Here is a 22,522-nt window from a genome sequence, read left to right on the forward strand (position 1 = left end):
CACAAGGAAGTAAACATTGGCTCCTTGCTTAGTTGATTTCTAGTGCTAAATGTTTTGAGTGCACAAAATTTGTGAGGCCTTTGACCTTGGGAGTTCACTAAAGTATATGTAACATAACACATGCGTTGAACAGAAGGGAATTTATATTCTTGTAAAGTTACAGAAACATGTGTAGGTAAGGCCTATAAGGGCTACTTTCAATCCATTGTGGTGAACGCACATGATATAGGAAAATTTTACATAGTGAATACTCCGGACATCAAACACTACACCTCTATCTCATGGCCATACATTAAAACAAAGCCCCTATTTGTCATTTTGAAGCCCCAGGGACCCTCAACAAGAGGGACCACAACGGCGCGCAGAATGGCCATCCAGGGACAAATAGGGGCTAAGATATTTCCAAGAACAGGGGATAGACATGAGGAAGTAAAAAATGGTTGATAAGCATGATACAAGGTTTAGGTATCTGCCATTTGTGGGGGGGGGGGGGGGGGGGGGGGGGGCTTGCTATGAACACATTAAACTGCCCAGTTCTATCTCATGGCCATGCATCAAAAAAACTCTTGTACTTGTCATTTTAGGGCCTCAGGGACCCTCAACAAGAGGGGCCACAAGGGCGCGCAAACTGGCCATCCAAAAATTTTGGATGGCCAATTTGCGCGCCCTTGTGGCCCCTCTTGCTGAGGGTCCCTGAGGCCTTAAAATGGCAAGTACAAGCTTTTTGTTAATGCAAATTTTGGATGGCCAATTTGCGCGCCCTTGTGGCCCCTGATGTTGAGGGTCCCTGGGGCCCTAAAATGACAAGTACAAGAGTTTTTTTGATGCATGGCCATAATTCAAGCGGACAATTTTTATATATATATATTTTTAAGTGTTGAACTTTTAGGCTGTTTTCAAGAGCTTCTAGTGTTCAATTGGCTCCGAATCTGTCTGGGCTTGTCTCACACAAATTTGTTCATCTTGTCGCGCTCTTCGACCATCGTGTGATGTAAAAAAATCATATCCTACTCGGATTCTCCAAAAATCAACGTGCAAGTTGGCAATTTCTTAAAAAATGATGTAAAACAGACATTTCTTACTTTTTCCTTAATCTACGGGCTTGAACGAGCATTAAAACCATGGAATCTGAAAATACTCAAAGAGCCAATGTTTTTTATTATGTTAAGGACTGTATTTCCTACATACAAAACTTTCTCAAAATCTCACCCTAACACCTTCAAAAGTGGCTTTTAAGGAGTGCCCTTGATTAAAAATTGAAACTGAAGGAAAACAATCAGAATGAACTCCTACACTGTGTACAAACTTTAAAATAATCAAAATTTCCTTTTAAAAAAAGTTATTTCTAAAAATTTGAAAATAGACTACCCTTGGACTTCCCACAACAATAGAAATCAAAGGGTTCAAGGAGAGGTCTGGTGTCACAAGTGCATGGTAGGAATCTAATCGAGGTTTATTCCATCAAGATCTCTTATACTTTATCATGTCTTCTCATGTACAATCTTACCAAACAAAAACAAACTTACACTTTAAATGACTACAAATCTTATTTAACTTATCAAACAATCTAAAATATGGTAGACCTAGAGTGCTCTTACACATCAACAAACAAAAAAGTCCAAATTGCTTCTCATTAACTTTGATAAACATACATCTGTGGACAACTTCCAAGGAGTAGTGCGGTCATAGTTCTTACATCCATTCCATGACATGGTATGCTCATGGGGTGACCTATCACATAAAAATATCTTTGGTAGGAGTGTCCTCATGTTAGGAAAGGGTGTGCTGCTGCTGATGAAAAGTTTTTGCATTGTCCTACTAGGGATCTCTCCATGTTAGCATAATGATTTTTGGTGTAGTGGGAGCCACATTGCCGCTGAGGAGAGCTTTGTGCCACCGTAAAAGCTTCATATTATGCCAGTTCCTTGAGCCATTCTTGCAAACAACGCCACTCAACTAGCATAGAAGGAGGTCACCTTGTAACAAAAACATGTATGAATTCAACATTTGCAAGCTGTATAATAAAGACACTTGTTAAGTATATGTTGTACAAATTTGCAAGTATTTCTATCTAACTGGAAATAAACAATCCTAAAATATACATTAGGATGAGATTACCATCCCTAATAAGCATGGATTTGAAGCACCTACCTGCAAGATGTAACAAAGAAGACTGTTTTAGAGGAAAAGTGGTGACACTTGGACTCTCTAACCTGCAGCCTTTCACTATTTGTGCATAAAAGCAACCTTTGTGCCAAGCACTACAAAACAAGTAGAGGCAACACCTTAGACTTCAAAGTCTATGATAAGAAGAACACAATCAAAAGTAAGAAGTATATTGTTACCTTGCATAAAGGGGTGTTTTATTCAACTATGTGATGGTATTGGCAAGATATTGAAGAACCATGAACATTCATCTCACCGATGGTACCACGTTCCTGGGATGACCTCTGCTCACCCTCACGTGCGGCCTTCGGTGCAAACGTTGCGAACAAGCAAATATGTATGCATACGATTTGTGATGTCCTTGAGCACCATGGTAGCTGTTGGGTGAGGAAGCAAAGGATGAAAAGAGAGAGGGGGGAGGGAGAGAGAGGAACATGGGAGGAGATGAGGGGGTAGTGGGAGAGAGAGAGAGAGAGAGAGAGAGAGAGAGAGAGAGAGAGAGAGTGGAGAAGGAGGAGAGAAGGGGGCAGGGAGGGAGAGGGAGGAACATGGGAGGAGAGAAGGGGACAGTGGGGGAGAGGGAGAGAGAGGGGAGGAGGAGGAGAGAAGGGGGCAAGGAGGGAGAGGAGAGGGAGAAAGGAGAGAGGAGGAAGAGAGAACAAAGGTTTTTTTTTTTTGGGGGAGTTTTTTTTTTTGAAAAATTGGACTTTTAGTGCTTGTAAGTTTTAAAAAAGGTACAAAAATACTTTTTTGATATGGATATATGTTGGGGGAGAGTTTTAAGTCAAAAATAAGTAAAAATAACTTTTTTTTAAAAAAGTCAAATTTTGGCTCTTAGTGATCCACGTTTTTGATGATGTGGCCACACCTCTTTACTCCCTTCACTTTCAAAAAGGTAGAGAGAGAAGGTGACCTCCTAGGTCCACATCCTACATGTGTCTAAAAAAAGGCTAGAAAAGCCTACTCAAAACTAGCTTCTTGAATGCCATTGTCCCCTTAACCCTACACATCATTAGCCTTAATTCCTAAAAATTAGGATTCCTTACAAAGCCCATGCAAGGTCCATTTTCTCCTAATGCAAGAGATAGAGAAGAAGAGAGCTTGAGCTCTTGCAAGCGTGTGTGCGTGCATGCACAAAGATTGAGGCAAAAGATTGTACTTCTTCTTCTTCACTCACTCAAGATAAGAGGTCTACAAAACAAAAGAAAAAAATACAACACAAAAAGGGAACTAGTACAACAGCCCAGTGTAAACAGGTAGTGAATAAGGTGAATAGATAAGTGTGCCATCACTCCGATAGGTAGACCAACTCGATGTAGTACATTTGTAATATCATTGGCAAAGGTATGTGTATCCACCAAGGTGTGCTAGTGATGACAATTGTCAGTGGTAGTTGATATGCTAAGCTTGACATCTCAAAAAATTTCATGCAAGTGTCCACCTTTTTCTGAATAGCCCTGAGAGCATCTTGGTCAGGGTGGCAAAACACTTCATCTGGGAAGTACACTTTTCTAGCTACACTCCAAAATTCTATTAATATCTTGTATAGAAAACCTAATGCATAAATATCGCTAGATTTTGTGTATGCATCTGAGCATATATCTATGGAGCAATCCATGACCGCTTGCGAGCTCATGTTACCCTGCTTCCTTTGCCTCCAAAATTGCAAACAAAGATTGAGCCTCATTATGTACAAAATTGTAAGATACACTCTTGCCTAGGGTTCTAAGCATCATACCCCAATCAATAATGCCAATGTGGGGTTTATTTGTGCAAGTAAAGTCTAGCATTACGCGATAGGATGCAAATTGCAATGCACTATGCCACCACAATGAGCGACCGCGACGCCATCAATCACTGTGTGTAAAATGGTAGGCATCTGCTCAATCAGTACTTTGAGGCATGAAGTCTCTATCTCTGATAACTGTTGATTTGTAGGTGGCAAATTCTTCCAACCGTATTGAAGCATGTGCATGCAATACCTAAACGCGCCTTGCGAGAGCGGCACACGGCACATCAAGTCTCCAATGAGCCCCCGTTGTACAATGGGAAGAGTGTGATCCAGGGGGGCTCAGTAGTAAAGACAATGTATCTAACAATAGAGGGGTGCAGTGTTTGCATGCCCTGCTCTGTTTGGAAGCTATCAAACTTCGCTTATGTCCCTCCCTTGTAGCATTTTCATACGTAAGTGATATACTTTAATAAGAAGGATATGTTTTAATAGTATATAATTTGCGAACACCAAATGAGCCTGCTCCAATCCTCGCACCTTCTACCAGGGCTTCGTGAGGGATGCCTATCAGTTGTGCACACTTGGAATTCAATGTTATGTGCATGATTGTGCCGATGCCGCTGGCATCCGATCGGCCACCCATGGCCTCTTGTGCATCTTGCGCCGGATAACCATAGTGGATCCTTGATTCCATCATAAGGAAAAGTAATAGGGATAGGGAAAAATTATCAGAGGAGGTATCCAATACATTAATCCTCTAACCCTTCTCATAACTCCTACCATGTAGTTATATAATGTCACTTTTAACAAACAAGTGCAACTCTTGTGTGTAGCTTGGAAAACCCGTTGGTTTTATTTTGTCCAAGAATCCCTAGTCCTGCCTTGGTAACCTAAAACCCTTGGTTAGATTCCAAAATTATACTACTTAAACCATAAAGTAAAGGATACCATCATAGGCTACCTTGCCATTAAGAGTGATTGTAAGCAAATTGGTATAGTGCACTTAGCTACTACCCATTGGTAGTTGAGAGATTCTTTCATTGAAAGCACAAATGTGAGGAGGCCAATAAATGAGCATCCACACTCATTGATTCATTTACCAATCATAATTTGGGTCATACCCAAAAAATGATGCTACTATAGACACAATACGGTCTATAGACTAAGCGGAAGATCCTCTCAAGGTGGAATCTTATTCACAATTGGATCATTAAAACCATCATATCTCTCCTTTGAAAGAAGAGGAAGGTGCTCAAAACCCCAAAGAAAGTAGTCATGCTAGGTATACTTTGGTTTTGAAAAACAAGAGATCACCCACCTTGAGGCGCTCTTAGAAGAGTCATGTATTGTTATCACATGAACTAGCTGCTTGATAGCCAGGCCATGCTTGTGTGGTATAGAAGAAAATCAACTTGGTAGTGCATGCACCTTGTGTAGAGTATGAATGATATATATAGTGGCCATCGATGCAGTCACATGCACCAAGAACTCAACTGCTATTGAGTAGAACGTATAAGCTATGGGTAATTCTTGTAACATCTTCAACATGAGAATCATCAATAAAAAATCACTTAAAACAAACAAGATCTTACCTATTCTAAAGTAATACTATGACTCCAGTGCATGCTAAAACCACCTGAATTTAAATCCACCTTGTTGATTATCAAGCAAGGAAGCAAGTAGTAGGTGGCAACAATGTCATTGGTAGAGTATTCTATGTCATAGCGGAAGCAGAAGACATTCTTGTGTGGAACTAAGTTTGCTGTACAGACATGCCTTGCATGCTAATTAGAATACCTTGATAAGCCCTTTGCCACAATGAAGTATCTACCTCTATATTTTAGCTGATACACTCAAGTGCCTTGCACTATCGAGAACTAATGTGAGACATTCAGGTACAATTTAACCACCATGTTCATCATAAAACTTGTATCCCTAGAATGTCAATTTCCCCCTTAGCCATTGTGGCCTTGTCATAGTTCATAAGTCCATGAATATAGCACGCGTATGGGGTAGAAGCCTTGCTTCCAGTTATGGCTTGCAAAGCACCTCACTTTGCAATGTATGATTCTTGCCAAATGAAAGGTAAAAAAATGCATAAAGACAGCAAAAGCTTGAAACTTTCCAACCTGGTTTCTCGTTTGGTTCTTGCAGTCTCAAAATCCAAAAGGAAGTGCTCCGTTGAGAGGAAAATTTAGTTTGATTTTGCAATCCTTGATTGAATCCAGCTCATAGCCATGATTTTTGAAGTATGTTACTTTGACTCTGGCTCATAGCTGCGGATTTTGATGTACTTAGAACTCCTCCTATGTATCTTGTAATCCCCTTAATTTGGCGCATATTAGCACCCCTGAATAATCATGCACATATAATTGCAAATCCCCCAAGTCCATATGTTGATAGCAGATCACAAACCTCAAAAGTGAGCATTGCCAATCTGAGATCGGAGGCAAATTCTTCAAAACTATTTGAAAAATGTCTACAAACCCTAATTGTCTACCTTTTAAATCTTCCACGCTACATGGTTTGCGTGCCTTCTTAAGGCTCAAGCCCCAAAACCTTTCCTTGCTTAAGAGCTAGAGATGTCCAAGAACCTCGAGACATTGTTGTTGAACTTTGCTCGCCATGATTGGTTTGTATGCTCTTGACCAGCCATGCTTGCACTAGAATTTGATCACAGCTTTGATTGCGCAACCCTTTCTTGATTGACCCAAGAATTCATGCTCCTTGCTGAGTGCATTGTTGAAAATTTGTTGCTTACCTTGCTATTTGCGCAAGCCTTGCTTGTGTCTTAATTTGACTTGGCTTCACTTTCACAAGCATGCTTTTTTTAAAGAACTTCCATTGGATCTTGCATAGCCATTGTATGCCATGGGACACTAATCATGCCCTTGAAATTGTTAGCAAAAGTAGAATTTACTGCATACCTAATGACAAAATTTCTGAAGCCTTGCTTCACCATACTCGATCGCCACTACGTCAATTTCTTGAGCACGGAGTCCAAATGCTACAAAAATTGAGAAGGTATGATAAACATAAAAAACCAAGATACACTCCGTACCCAATCCCGTGCACTCGTACTTGCATGCAGCCGTGCATTCAATGTGACTGAAGTGAGATGGCAGGGATTTCTTGGCTATTGGAAAACAAAGCTTGATTGTCATTTGTCATGCTTGATAGGAAGGCTTGCATTGTGAAAATTTTTCACTTTTTTCCTCAAGTTGAGTTGAAGTCCAGACCCTTGGCTAGCGTCAAACTCCTTGGTGATGGCCTTGATGGTGTAGGCCGTTCTTACTTTCAACCACAAAGCTTCCCAGTCATGAGGCCTTATGCACATCCCTTTTGGAACCCTTGGGCACCGCTTGTGGTTGGGAAAGCTAAAAGAGAAAAAAAGATGGTTTTTTTTTCTAAAATTAAGCTCTATAATGGTCCACAAATATGCACAAATGATGACGACAAAGGATAAGATGTGGAGAATATGCATCTATCATGCATAGCCCGAAAACCACCTTGGTTGCTTGAGAACTTTCTCTTGCAAACTTACTATCATGGGCCTCTATCTTTAGTTGATGAGGGTGCGCAAAATAGGGTGCCCTAATGTTGAATACAATTCATGAAGCTCTCTCATGGTGGCAGTGGGCACAAATGCAGGAGAAAGCGTCCATGGGGGTCGATGGGGCCCTCCTCTATCCTTGCAGCACAATTGAAATCCTCCATATGCAAGGGAAATTCCATTTGTGTGGACCATGACTATTTTGGCAAGTTTCCGTCGCCTCCTTCTGTGTACAAGGGAGCTTTCCCGCACGACTATCTCCCTTGTCAGGCCCACCTTTGAAGCTTGAATATGAGAGAGAGAGAGAGAGAGAGAGAGAGAGAGAGAGAGAGAGAGAGAGAGAGAGAGAGAGAGAGAGAGAGAGAGAGAGAGAGATTCTAAGCATGGATGCATACCATGCGTGCCTCATGCCAAGCTGCTCCACGTCCCCTTTCTACCTCCCCTCTCCCTTGAGCTATGATACCAATGTGAGACAATGGGAACCACTACATGCTATTCTCCACCCTACCTCTCTCCTTTGTAGGCTCTTAGTCTATATTTTAAGAGCCCCCTAAACCTGCATGCAAAGCTTAGGTCCATGCCCCATGGTCATACCCTTGCCTTGGCAATATCCTTTAATCAAAATAGCACTTTTTCCTAAGGAGGTAATAAATATGGATCATGTGGTCTTGAAGTGTCAAAGATATGATGCTTCATTGCTTTCCATAGAGATTTTGATGGTTTTGTGCTTTTCACAAGCCAAGTGCTGCAAAATTCTTTCGTGCCAACCTTCTTCCTCTGTTGCAATCCCTTCTCTCTCATCAACTTTCTACTCACAACTTTCTACTCGATGATAGTGAGCAAGCACACAATAATTTTTGGACCTAGTAAAGGTCAAAATATTGTGCCTCTATTTAATGAAAGATGTGAGTTTTTTGTGAATGATCCGCAAAATTTTAGCTACCACTTTGAGCTATCATTGGGTACATTTACATTTGCAGCCTTTGAAAATCTTTGAAATAGAACAGATGTTAGAGCCTATTATGTTGTCTTTTGTTCTAGAAGCGTTTATTCTTGATCATGAGAGAAGTCAATTTTATACAGTATGCACTAAAAACAATCATGACATCATTGCTCAATGGAAATGGGTTCTATAACTTCCCCAATCATTTTTGGATGATTGTGAAGACATAGATCTGCAACAAAGTGTGACTAAATTGATAAAACTTCTACCATTAAATAGTAGTTTACATACAACATTAAAATATATGACACAAATTTTACAGGTGGATGAGCTACAAAAACGTTATGATGGATACATAGCTTTTGAGATTCCTTCATGTGGTATGGAACTAGAAAATGATGGTCATGTGTGATCAAAGTACGTCACATGTAGTAGTGATTGTTTCTCAAGATCCATCCGATTTAGTAGATCTTTCAGATGTCTATGATGTTTGAATATTAATTGTTCATATTATGCAAGTTAGGTGTTTATAACCAAATAGAGAGGAGAGGTTGCATGCAATGTGTTTGCATTGAGGGTTACTTAACTAGATTTTGAAAATTTTAAATGTCTACATTGTGGACTAATGCATGAATGTGTCTCAACATGCCCTCCAGTTATTTATTATTGCCTCCCCTAGGATAATTCTACTTACAATTATTTATTGCCCTGCAATCATTTATTTGGGAGGACCACGAAGTGGATTGGAGCTTCTAACAAGAGATGAGGCTTGGTGGAAATATAAAGGATGTGTGGGTGCACTTTGATCATGTGCATAGGGTATCATGGTGATTCACAATGTTTACACATGCCTATGATCCATATGTGTGAAAATTTATAATTCAAAGTAGAGCATAAAGTTACACATATTGAATTTTGGGATATGCTAAATGAAGTCGTTCAAAAGCATGGATATGAGAAACCAAAGCTTAGAGGCTTCATGGCAAATGAAGCTAATAAAAATTGGATTGAAGTTTGTACTATTTACGGTGGTGGGCCCAAGAAAAGAATTTCTGAAAACGTCCTTCATTTCAAGAAGAGCACAAGTCACTTTGTCATAAATGGAAACATGCACCAATTGAGCTAGCTACAAATCTATGCAAGAATGAATTGACAATAGTTTGGCATGTTGGACATTCTATTCAAACCAAGATACCATCTTGCTTGAAACTTGGCTAGAACGGCAGGATGTCCTAGCATGGTAGGATGTCTTAACATTCCATTGGGTTCTTGGTTTGTGTCGCAATATGTCAAATGTTTTTATGTTTGTACCATAATTTTTTATGCAACCAAACATTCAAGCATGCGAAAAAGTATGGGTTACTATAAGCACATCTCATTGTTTGAGGCCACAAGTATAGACATGGAGAATTCTGTACTTTAGAGTGTGAAGTACCATGAAAATTTAAAAGGTATGATGACATCAATTGACCCAAGGATGGAAGACTTCGTGAATAGATTCAAGAATCGAGGTATTGCAACTACTTTAGGGAAAAGATTGATATATGTTACTCACCTATTTATGCAAGAAATGGACTCAATAGAGATGTAGTGTGAAACTATAGCACAACGTAGTGTCCAAAAGCGAAGGAATATCCTCGTTGATCCACATAAGGTTTTAGATAAGGGCGGCCATCAACCTAAGTATATCACCACAATAGTAAATGATAATCAAAGAAAAGTTACACCCAAAGGGTTGGTAAGAAGTGTTGTGGAAGTCTCATGTGGCAATGACAGCTTGGGAAATACATCACACTGAGCTCAAAAAGAAAATAACATGCTTCAAAAAACTTCTTGGACAAAGAAATTTAAATGTAGTCAATATATCGATGGTGGTGTTGGAGATCCTACAGAGGGGTCCTTGCCCTTTGCTTTTGGACAAAGAGATTTAGATGTGGTCTATATATCAATGGTGGTGTGGGAGATCCTACATAAGGTGGGATCGTAGAAGATATCCAACATCAAGACATAAACCACGTATGGCTTTGCAATACTTCCAACACTCATACTTGGAAAGTTGATAGTGACCTTATTGCTGATCCTCAAAGACCAGCACCTAGTGTGTGGATAATAGATGAGGGAACATCTTTGCAAGAGCATGACATTTCCATGCTATTAGCTAATGGATTTGTACTCAACACTATCTTAGAAAATACATATATATCCCGAACTATAGCAGCTTGTCCTAGGGCTCCAAGTGGCTTTTGTTAAAAATACAAGGATGGTAAAATTGTGAAACGGAGATCAAAGTTGACAAAATATCTTCGGGACAATATAGAGGAAGCTAGGATTCTACATGCACATGTCATTAGAGAGGACATATAGTATGCAGTGATTCCCATGTAAAATTGTATTTTACATGAGCACTATGGCTCAATTGCGGGGGTTACTTATTTAGTGACAATGAAAGAATTCCTAAATGCACTTGTGAATATTTTTAAAAGAGAAAGAGCAAGCATGACACCTATGTTTCATGCAAGCATGTATATTATGTTTTTCAACAAGCATTAGGTATGGATGCAATGTTGCATTCATGCATCAAGCATCCCTCACAAAGGGTGAGTTGTTTAAGCACTCGATGGAAAGAGATGGTAAAAAAAGTGAGCTTGTTTGGAACATGAGCTTAACAATTTTTGTAGGAAGTTTGACTTAATTAACATCAAGTTTTTGCTATTATATAGGTTGTAATGCCATAGCGATCCTTTGTTCTAAATGACTCTCTATTGAGAAATGTCAAGATGTGGTGCTTTGAAATGGTTATGTATGTTATCTATGTCTATTTATGTCCATAACCTTAGTAATTAGAGTTAGATAGTCCTTGTGTGTATGCTCTTGGTGCTTTTCATTCTCATAGCAGCGCATAGTTTTTGACCAATTTTGATTGATTTTTTAATTCATTGTTTGAACACTAGTTAGAATTATAATTAAAATCAAAACTGGTTTACTTCATATATATGTAGTGGAGTGAGATTGTTGTAATCTCGTCTCAATTCTTTTCACTAATGTGGAATTATTTTGGAAAGTTTCTCTCCCATAATGAGCTTTCTTGGAAAGTCTTGCTCAATGATTGGTTTTTATCCAAGAGTCTTAGCTATTCTAGGTATTGTTGAGGTACTGCTCAAGTTGGAAGAGTGAGCATATCTACGTCATGTTGCTCATGCTAGTATAGGTGAACATAAGAGTCAAACTCTATGTAATTTAAATCTGGTGAAGTGAAGGAGAAAAGTCCAAAAACACTCACACACTGCGCATGGTGAGATATGAGTGGAGAAGCTTCTACATCGAAAACCCTTCTTGAAAAAGTGGAAGCTATTGAGACGTCTTTTGATGTCACATGTGCTACATTTATTCCTTGAAGCACACATCAACTCCATCCTTGCACTGCATGTTTTCCTCCACAAATTTTCAAGTATGCATATAGAGTGTCCTGTTAAGACTAAAGACTTAGCTAAGTACAGATTAGAGTGCTTTACTTAATAGAGAGAGATTATTTTCACACACAAGAGAGATAATGGAGAGAGAGAGAGAGAGCACATACAATAAACATGGTTCACCCAATATGGCTACGTCCACCGGGAAAGTAGCCACTCAATGGCTTTGCACTTCAAACTAGAAGTAGGTTACAAAGAAATTATACCCTTAATGGAACTCCCACCTTGCTTCGCTCTCACCACCTCTCACACACCTTGCTTCATTAACTCCACAATCCACAATCACATATATGTTTTGTGTGTAGAAGAGACCTCCTTTTATAGGCCAAAATGGATGCCCTCTCTCATGAGAGACATCTGTGTGTGTAGCCGCCCTTGTGTGGACAAGTCCAAGTTGAACTCTCCCATGCGCACCTGAAACTTATCCATTTTCCCATGTGTAGCCGTAGACAAGTCCATCTGAAACTTGTCCACTGGCCATTGAATTCGGCCAACGGCCAAAGAGTTCCGACCATCGGCCAAAGACTTTTGGCCATTGACTACCGGCCACCAGCCAACCACTTTCCGCCGATCACTGTCCGGCCACAATATTCCAATGAAAAGGAATATTTTGGGATGTGAATTTTTGGTTTTCCATCGAGTAATTTTTTCTCACGCCTTAAAAATGTGCGTTTTTAAGACTAAAAATTACAAGGGGTGAATCAGGATTCATACTTAACATGTTCCATAATTATCACTTGCATTAGGTACTCTTCCTTTGTTTCTCCCAGGCACTCAACTTGCATGAACGCATACTTAAATGTCAAGTGCTCCACTCAAATAAAAGTGCAACCAAAGACACTTTTCTTCCCTTGGTCATCCAGGTTTTAAACCCTAGTACATAAACACTCATCACCATCCTCTTGTACATATTCTTTCTACATCATAAATTATAGCTTGTTGTGTTCAATGGACAAAGAATCAGAGTGGGGACATGTAGGTTTAAGCATGCTTTGCCAAGAGTAGCTCTCAACTTCAAAGTCAATTACAATGCTTCATCAAAGAGAATGGGACCCAGATGAATGGCCATAAGATCAACTTCTAGGCCAAGGAGTGCCTTTTAGAGATCTCGAAGGTATGCAAACTTCCAACAGATTCAAAGTTGGTAAAAAAGTCAGAATTGAAAGCAGTAGAGCAAATAAAGCTAAAATGGTGTGAGTCAAAATACTAACTACACCATAGAATCATCTACCCAAGAAGACTACGTGTTAGCAAGATCAAGAATTGGAGATGGCCTGACTTACTTGTAGAAAATACAAAAAATAGGATCAAGGCAAAAAATGAAAATTTATGGTCATAAGCTCAAAATCTGTCCTAACTTGTGTTCTTTTGATCTAAATTTGCATCGAAATTTGCCAATAGGCTTCCATTAGTCTCTAGAACCAGGTGTACAAGCCTCACCCCTAGATGTGATCAATGATGGATTGCGATCAATGTTCCCAAGCCTTTGCAGAATCTGATTACATAGCCCTAATCTAAAGTGTTAAGACAGGCCAACCCTATGATCTTTCCGCGTTTGTCAGCCAAAACCCAAACCAAAAGTCAAATCTTGACTGACAGCTCGTAAAATTGCAGGATCTCACCTAAAATCTAACCCAATGATCCACATTCCAAAAGGATTATGCCCAAATTATCTATTAATAATGTTGATCCAAACAATTTAGCCAAAAAATTTGAATCTCGATCCATGTACCCCAAGCCCATTTTCACCTCCCGATCTATACACTTGTAATAGCTTTAGTCCAAGTCTACGAGTGAAATTTGGTCAAGTTTGGATTGAAATTGCACTAGTTAGGTTTAATTTTCTTCAATGGTCAAGTTCATATCATCAATGCAAAAAGCAGCTTTTAGTTTTGGTTTGTGGCTAATTTTGCAGTTACCTTAAAGGATTCCATGACGACCAACGATGTTATGTATTCATGGACCAACAAGAACACACCAAGGTAGAAATCACTTAAGGAAGGGGGTAGTTTTGAAGGTTTTCACCTGAAGACAACCAACTCAAAGACCAGTCAGAACATGGTTGGGTCAAGGGACAACACGAGCTAAGAAGGGCTTATTTAAAAGCTTTAGAATAACTCTTGTGCTTGTGAAGTAAAGAAGAGAGCAGCACTACTTTGTAATCAACATATCTTGCAATCTGGTAATCCAAATCAAGTTTCAAGTGCATTGTGCTTTTCTCCTCTTTATCATCATTTGAGTGTATTCATTGTGAATTTAGTGAAGGTTCATGACTTTTCTTTAAGCTATTGAAAAATAGTTTTCAAGCATAAACACTAATCTTTTTGTAGGAGACTGTTCCTAGACCTTCCAAGGGTTGTTAGACCGCTTTTATTCACTTTTTTTGACCTAGAAATTGATGAATTGCAATTTATGTACTTCTTAGAAATGGAATTACAAGATCCAAATGTGTTCTATTAGTCTTTGTCAATAGTTTCTTAGAGTTTCATAGCATTCCGAGCTCACTTAGTTGAGAAAAAATTGAGTGATTAGTTGGTGTGATGATTGATCGTATACATGACAAGATTGATTGTTGATTCATGGTTACTCTCATGATTCATTTGACATAGGTTCACTTGATCAAGTCAGAAAAAATCAATGTGTTTCCATGCCCCATTCAGGTTGCTTCCTTGAGCATTGACATATTGTGTATCTTAGTGCCACATATCTATGCTATAGACATCTATCTTCGCGGTGATCTATTAATAGTGTTTCCTAAACAGGAAAACCTACACCAAGATGAAAAGTGTACACTACCTAAACCAATGAATTTGTATATCTATGACCAATGGACTAAGCATGACATAATTTATCCCACAATTACTACTGGTTTGATACACCATTCCAGTAAGTTTGAGTAAAGAAAAACATAAAATAGTTATTGCTTATAAAGAGCTCTCAGCTAATAAAATGTCCATAAACTATTTGTCAATTGCATATACCGTAAACCAATTGTGCTTGCCATATGTTAGCCTACTTACCACCTGTATTTGATAGCACTCTTGCGCACAGAAGTGTAGAGTCCCCACAAATGTACACAATTACAATTACATATCGTACAAAAAACATAATCGACGAGTGTGTATACCTAGCGAATTGTACACACATGATTGAGAATTGTACACAATTTGATAAGAGAGAGTTGGGTATATAGATAGATAGATTGACTTATTGTCCATGGAGGTCATATAGGACCTATAGGACCATAAACGAAACACTACAAAGGATTCCATTTGATACATGTCAGTTAAGGACTGAGGGTCCATCGAGTGGTGGAAAAAAGATAAGGTGGGATGAACAAAAACCTAAGATGAGGTAGGTGAGGAGGGGGGAGCTGGTTGGGAGTTTGAAACTCTCGGATGATGGCTTTACCTCCTCGATAAACTGCACATTTCCCTACTATGCACGCTTCTTGCATCTTTTGGAGTTCGGCCTTCTTCTGTTTGAGTTGGGTGAGTGTGAGATCTTCAGCAAACCAAAATTTTGTGTCCTTAAGAAGCTTCGATTGCTCAAGGAGCTTGACTCGATTTGCTTTGGTCTTGAAGGTAAGAATTGCATGGTTGGTGCGATGCACGTGAGCAAGAGTGGTGATTGTGTTGGATCCCATTGTATCATGGGGGTTGTTGTTTGGATGCTAGCAAAAGGCTCGTGGAACTTGGGGTCCTCCTTTCCTTGCCAATCACTTGGGAGCCCGCCAATGCGAACATTGAGGGCAATAACATCTTGTCGTTATTGTTCCCGTAGCGTAGATGCCACACGATCTTCAACTTTGCAGAAGATGACATTCTGCACTTGAGTCTTGACCTTCTTTGTGAGGGTGATTTCTGCCTCCGTATTGAGCTTGATTTCCTTCTGTTCCATCTTTCCCTTGTTGGAGTTCTCCACTGTGGTGAGGTGAGACTCGATGGCTACGAGTCTTTCCTTCAAAGCGTCGTTTTCCTTGCAAAGTCTTTCGACTTCATGTTGAAGCACACCCTAGAGTGGAGAAGAAGAGAGGCACGGAGCACTACGTACAATCTCCTCCATGCCTATGTGTCTGTTGTTCACATAATGTAGTTTGCGGGTAATCATTCCCATAATGCCTATTGCTCCTGTGCAGGCAATAGCCATTACATCTGGTGACCACGATGCGTGATGGACGACCTGCGATGAATATGCATGCGCACTAGGTCACAGGGTCCGCCTGACCCTGTGGTTCCAATTGTAGGAAGACGTCGGAGGAGAGGCGGTGCGGATGAATTTGTTTTTTCTTCACTGCAGATTGAGGAATTTGTATCTCCATCACCAGGCCCGGTGCGTGGTAGGAGGTTGCAATAAGCGAGGTGTACTCCACGCAGTCAGTCATGTCCTCCTGTCATACGTTCACCCTCACCCACGCAAGAGTGAGCGTTTTTTGCTTGCACATATTTATTTGTAGATTTGTAAATGCTCAATAATGACTACAACTATCCACTTGGACATAAAATAACTATTGCGAGTAAAGAGCTTTCAATCAGTAAAATGTCTATGAGTTATCTTTCAACTGCAAAATTCATAAATCAATTGTGCTTGCCACCTGTCAGTTTGTTGCCCCCTACATCTAACAAATATGCTAAGTACCATTACAAAAGAGGGCAAATGGCTGCCCCACAAAGGTGCAATGTGCATTGGATATGATGTCAAAGCATGGTATGATTGATTGTAAGTCCATTTCTCTATCCTTAGATCTAAATTTGAAGGTGTGAAATGCTGTGATAGAATGCTCTGATGTGTAGAAAGATCGTGGGTAGCTTGATCTACTGGATAATCTCATGACTAGAGTTGAGTCACAAAACTAGATAAAAGAGCCAATTATGCAACTTCCCAGAAAGCCACACTTGGATGCAACGAGGCATACATTGTGATATGTTAGTGAAACTTGTGATTATGTACTCTTTTATGAGTCTAGCATGATTTGTTAGCTACATGATTGCATTGATGCCAATTGGGCTCATAGTTTATTTAATCAGTTATCCACAATTGGATTCATGTTCTTACTTGGGAGTGCTACTATCACATTGTTGACCGCTCGGTCAACAACACAACATAACTCAAGTTTCATACCAAAGTCTTATCTTTTGCGAGTTATGAAATGCTGCGGATTATGGCTATAAACGTCATTTGTAATGAGTAGTTATTCTAGTTTCAGAAGCCGGGGTGCAATGGCACTTCCAGATTGTAAATACAAAGCCATTTGACCCTTCCCTTTCAACCCCATTTTTGGTTAAATCGAAGGTAGCCTTAGTATATAAGGTACCTAGGTCATTTTGTAAAGAGGACTTTTATCATAATCAAAACTTAGCGTTGCCGTCTACTGTGTGTGAGAGAGAAAGAGAGTGAGTGTGAGCTTCATCCTCTTGCTACGCACTGCTCGCTCAACGCATTGGAGATCTGACTGCACCATTGTTGTAGGCTCGAGGAGAGCTACGCGACCACGCCAAGCATTCCACGTGAGATGAAGTGCACACGTCGACGCATCTACGAGCTATTTGTGGCCGTAAGTGTATCAAACGATGTCTGTTTTCTGCGTGCTAGTAGTCTATAGAATCGTGGCGACATAAGCTACGCATAGGTATTCATAAATTTTAGTTTCGGGCACTTTCAAAATTCTGTTCTGTCATCCTACGCGTTTTCCGCAGATGGGTTTAGAGTGAGGGTTTTGAGTGTAGAAGCTTAGGGACAGGTGAGCAAAAGAGTGTGTTGGACGGGAAGTCTCACACACCCATGAAGTGCATGCAAACACTACCTAGATCAACATAATGTCAATCGAGGACACAGATGACACGATAGGCACACGGAGGAAATCTCTTAAGCTTGTCAAGCTGAGACCATCCTACACATACAACACTCTGGAAGGCCAACTAAACCACAATCAAGAACCTCACTGCCCTCAACTACACCACCTAGCCACATACACACATACGGAAGGTAACTCACCTAATCATGCCAGAATCATACGAAACTGAAGGAACACCGTCCCCTCACTAGGATACACCTGTCCCTAAGCTTCTACACTCAAAACCCTCACTCTAAACCCATCTGCGAAAAACACGTAGGATGACAGAATAGAATTTTGAAAGTGCCCGAAACTGAAATTTATGAGTACCTATGTGTAGCTTACGTCGCCACAATTCTATAGACTACTAGCATGCAGAAAACAGACATCGTTTGATACACTTACGGCCACAAATAGCTCGTAGATGCGTCGGCGTGTGCGCTTCGTCTCGCGCGGAATGCTTGGAGTCGTCGCATAGCTCTCCTCGAGCCTACCGCAATGGTGCAGTCGGATCTCCAATGTGTTGAGCGAGCCGGGCGTAGCGGGAGGATGAAGCTCACACTCACTCTCTTTCTCTCTCACACACAGTAGACGGCAGCGCTAAGTTTTGATTATGATAAAAGTCTTCTTTACAAAATGACCTAGGTACCTTATATACTAAGGCTACCTTCGGTTTAACCAAAAATGGGGTTGAAAGGGAAGGGTCAAATGGCTTTGTATTTACAATCTGGAAGTGCCATTGCACCCCGGCTTCTGAAACTAGAATAACTACTCATTACAAATGACGTTTATAGCCATAATCCGCAGCATTTCATAACTCGCAAAAGATAAGACTTTGGTATGAAACTTGAGTTATGTTGTGTTGTTGACCCAGCGGTCAACATTCCCCCCTTCTGCGTTCATGTCGTCCCCGACATGACTTGATTGTCGATGGCGATGTGGTCTTTGCTGTCGTTTTGTTGTTGTAAAGAAAGTATAGACGATAGCCTTTGCAGTAGCTTGTCTTGTTCTTCCAATCCGATGTACATAGTCTTCACATGATTCAGGAAAATCATAATTGATGACGAACTTTATGTCTTTCATATCCACGCTCCGAGCTGCAGCATCTGTTTCTGTCATTATAGATCTACTGCCTGATCTAAATTCAAAAAGAACCCAATGTCGTTTAGCTTGACTCTTATCATCATGGATAGAGAAAGCTCCATCCATCGCTTGCTCCAGCAAATCTGTCAATTCGGAGTATTTGTGATTCTCAGAAACAACTTCTACAATCTGTAGAATTGAGTGATTGGCTTTCTAATCTTGTGAGCCAATGACAACTTTGTAAGGATTTTGTCTTGTGATTACTCTTATATCTGCTCTTTGTCATTGAGGACTTCTTTGTTCTTGAGTTATGTTGTGTTGTTGACCCAGCGGTCAACACTTTGTTATTGTTTTGGTTTCATCTGTTGCACTGCTTGTATCTTTGTCGAACCACAACAAAGACTATGATCCATTAGAGCGGACATCTTTCATCATAACCATTCATCTTTTGAGATCCTCTGATTACTTTTATGTCTGCTCTTCTTCATTGGGGACTTCTTTGTTCCTGTGCAATCATGTTGTTAGTGTTGTCTGCAGCTTTGTCATTGTAGACCATTCTTCGACTCGCCATTGAGAAGAAGTATGCTATGATCAGAAATTGGTGCTCCAATTCATTTGTCAATTGATTTGAGTAGCATTTCCTTCTTGTTGATGTAGAAGAAATATGTACAAGAGGATGGTGATAGGTGTCTTTAGATTAGGGTCTAAAACTTGGATGACCAAAGGGAAAAAACCCGGTGGGAAAAAAAATGCCTTTGGTATATGCTCTTATTGGAGTTGAGCAGTTGAACGTGAAGTACATGTTCATGAAAGGTGAGTGCTTGGGTGAAACACGGAAAGAGTGCCTGATGCAAGTGCCAATTATGGGACACTCTATATGCATATGAGAAATTTGTCAACAAAAGCATGCAATGTGAAAGAAGGAGATGATGGGTGTTTCGAGGAATAAATGTAGCACATGTGACATCAAAAGATGTCTCAATAGCTTCCACCTTTCCAAGAAGGGTTTTCGATGTAGAAGTTTCTCCACTCGTATCTCACTGTGCTCAGTACGTGAGTGTCTTTCAGACCTTCTCCTTCACTTCACCAGACTTAAGTACTTAGACTTTGACTCTTTTGCTCACCTATACCAGCATGAGCGACACAACGTAAATATGCTCAACTCTTCCAACTTGAGCAGTACCTAGAATAGATAAGACGCTTAGACCACAGAGAATATTACTTGAAGCTTTGGGACTAACACCTCACTCATTTTGTGGCTTAGCTACTCGACTCTGACTTGTATGACTTGTCGTTTGCATGTTGACACTGCTTTGTGACAAGTTCTTCGGCTGTTGTAGTGGTTGCTGAGACATACTTCGTGAAGTTTCATCGTTTTCCTGTACCTTCTTCTCTTTGTAGTGCTCAGGCCTCCCGTCAGTCTTTTCTTCATGTGGGTTATGGATTTTTTTATTTTTTCTTAATAATAAACAAAGAAAATCTTAAAACAACTCAACAAAAGAAAACTCCTCAAATAGAAATCTAAATGCTATGTACATTATACACATGTCCCTAGGGGCTCATATATGGATTTTGTCCCCATACTCCTCTGTAACACTACTATGAGGGCATATACTCTAAATTTCGTCCAAAAATTATCACAATAAAACACAAAAATTCAATGCATCTCACAAAACTTTGCCCTCTAATAGTCATAATGTTAGGTCTGCATTCAGAATTCCTCCCCCCTTCCTATTTGGAGTCATCCTTTACGATAGGGTATCGCAAAGGGTATGTGTTGTGCTTGGGCAATTAAAAGTTGTGCCTATGCAGCCCTTGTAGTGTAGCCCTATTATGCATACACAGTCAATGCATGGAAAAGATTTATGTTGTGCAAGATGTGGGTATAAGCAGTTTGCTTATTGGCATTTGTTGGCAAGGCTTCCTATTCTAAGCAATGTAATGGTCTTTGAAGCTCCTGTATCATTGCTTGATTGAAGCGATTTGCTCTCTTCTAACTGTACTGTAATCGCAGGAAGAATTGTAAGAATTCAAGAGACGATGCACTGACAACAGTTTTGTTGTTCTTCTTTGGGACCCATTTCTTTGCAATTATTGGCTGTTTTGTTGCTGGCTCTCGTTTGGGAACCCATACTTTCCCGTGCTTCGTTTGTGTTTGAAGGGACTTCTTTGGGATCCACCTTTTTGTTGTGTTAGTCACCTGTGGTCTTTGCTTCAGCCCTTGTACGTTGGGTTGGGGACGGTATTTAGGCTTTGAAAGTTGATACTGTGGTTGTTTTGGAATCCAAATGAATTCCTGACTTTTTTGTGCTTGAATCAGCTTCTTTGGAGCCCAAACCTGAGTTGTGAAAGCTTGCGACTTTGTGATATTCTTACCCGTTCGTGCACGCTTTCCTTGCTTTTGTTTTGGTGTTGGATCTTGTGATTTTTCATTAGAGATCTTTGTCTTCTTGATCCATATCTGTTTTTGGCCAATCTGGCTTTTCGGTATCCAGATTTGTCGAGCTTTTTGGCTTTGACTTGTTGTCCTGTTCTTTTGACCTATAATGGTTTTTGATGAAGGGGTTGGTGATAGTGATGACCTGAGTTGATGATAGGGGATGTCGTAAGATTCATCACTATCGCTACTATCCTCAGCAAGGTTGACTTCTTGTACTTTCCCTTGATTTTTTGGCTGGTAGTGGAAAGTTACTGTCTGTTTGCTCGTGGGTGGTAGTTTCTTGGAGGACTTTTCTAGACCATTGATTAGAGCATTGTTAGCTCATTGCTCGGGTCGTATTTCTCCTAGTTGAGTCTTAGCATCCTTATTAGGAGCCATGTATGAGGATGCTTGTGGTGGCTGTGTCTTCACGGAGGACTTTGGAATCCACTTTTGATGCACTTTATTCGTGTAGCGATGACATTGATTCCCAGGTCGTTGATCTTCTTGAAGCTCGAAGTGTTCTACAGAGTCATAGAACTCGTCGTCTTCTTCATCTTTTGATCTTCCACATTTCTTTGTTTGATCCTTATTTCGAGAGCTTGTTGATGTCTGGACCTCTTCGTTTTCCTGGATTACACTCACTGCAAAATAAGGAACGACATCATAGCCATTTTCATCACAAAACTTTGTTGTGGGAGCATCCTCCACGGCGCACACGTCCAGAGTATCCAAGATGTGTTCCCATCCAAAAGGCTCTAACTCTTCTTCAAGAAATGGTTCTGGGATATAGTCCATATCCTCTATAACCCGCTGTAGGATACATTCCTCACGTTTCAAGCTACCACATTGTGAAGCTCCACACATCCACAGTTCTTTAGGCTTACCTAACCAAGCTGGAAGTTCTGATCCTCCTACTGTAGCGGAATCAAACTCCTCAACCGGTGTTCTCGTCACATCCCTATAGCTATGGTCCCTCAAGTTTATCTTTGTTATGGTTTCCATATGTCTCAAGTATATATGGTCATAACCCCAATCTTGGACCATTTTCAATTGTCGCATGAACGGTCTTCCCAAAATGATGTCATAGTTGTTCTTCTTGCCAAAGTCAACAACAGCAAAAGTGTGTTCATATTCAATGCCACAAGAAGTAACAAGTACTTTTTCTAGCAGTCCTATGGGCTTTTCCTTGTGTCCGTCTGCATGCTGCAGGGTCATTCGTGTGGATATCAAGGCAGGTTTTCCCCATTTTTTCCAAACCTCTTTGGTTGCAATGGCCACACCAGCTCCACTGTCAAGGATTGCCATGGTTTTTACACCATT

Source organism: Adiantum capillus-veneris, chromosome 11 (genome assembly GCF_014529385.1).
Source record: "Adiantum capillus-veneris isolate H3 chromosome 11, ASM1452938v2, whole genome shotgun sequence".
In the NCBI taxonomy this organism is placed as follows: Eukaryota; Viridiplantae; Streptophyta; class Polypodiopsida; order Polypodiales; family Pteridaceae; genus Adiantum; species Adiantum capillus-veneris.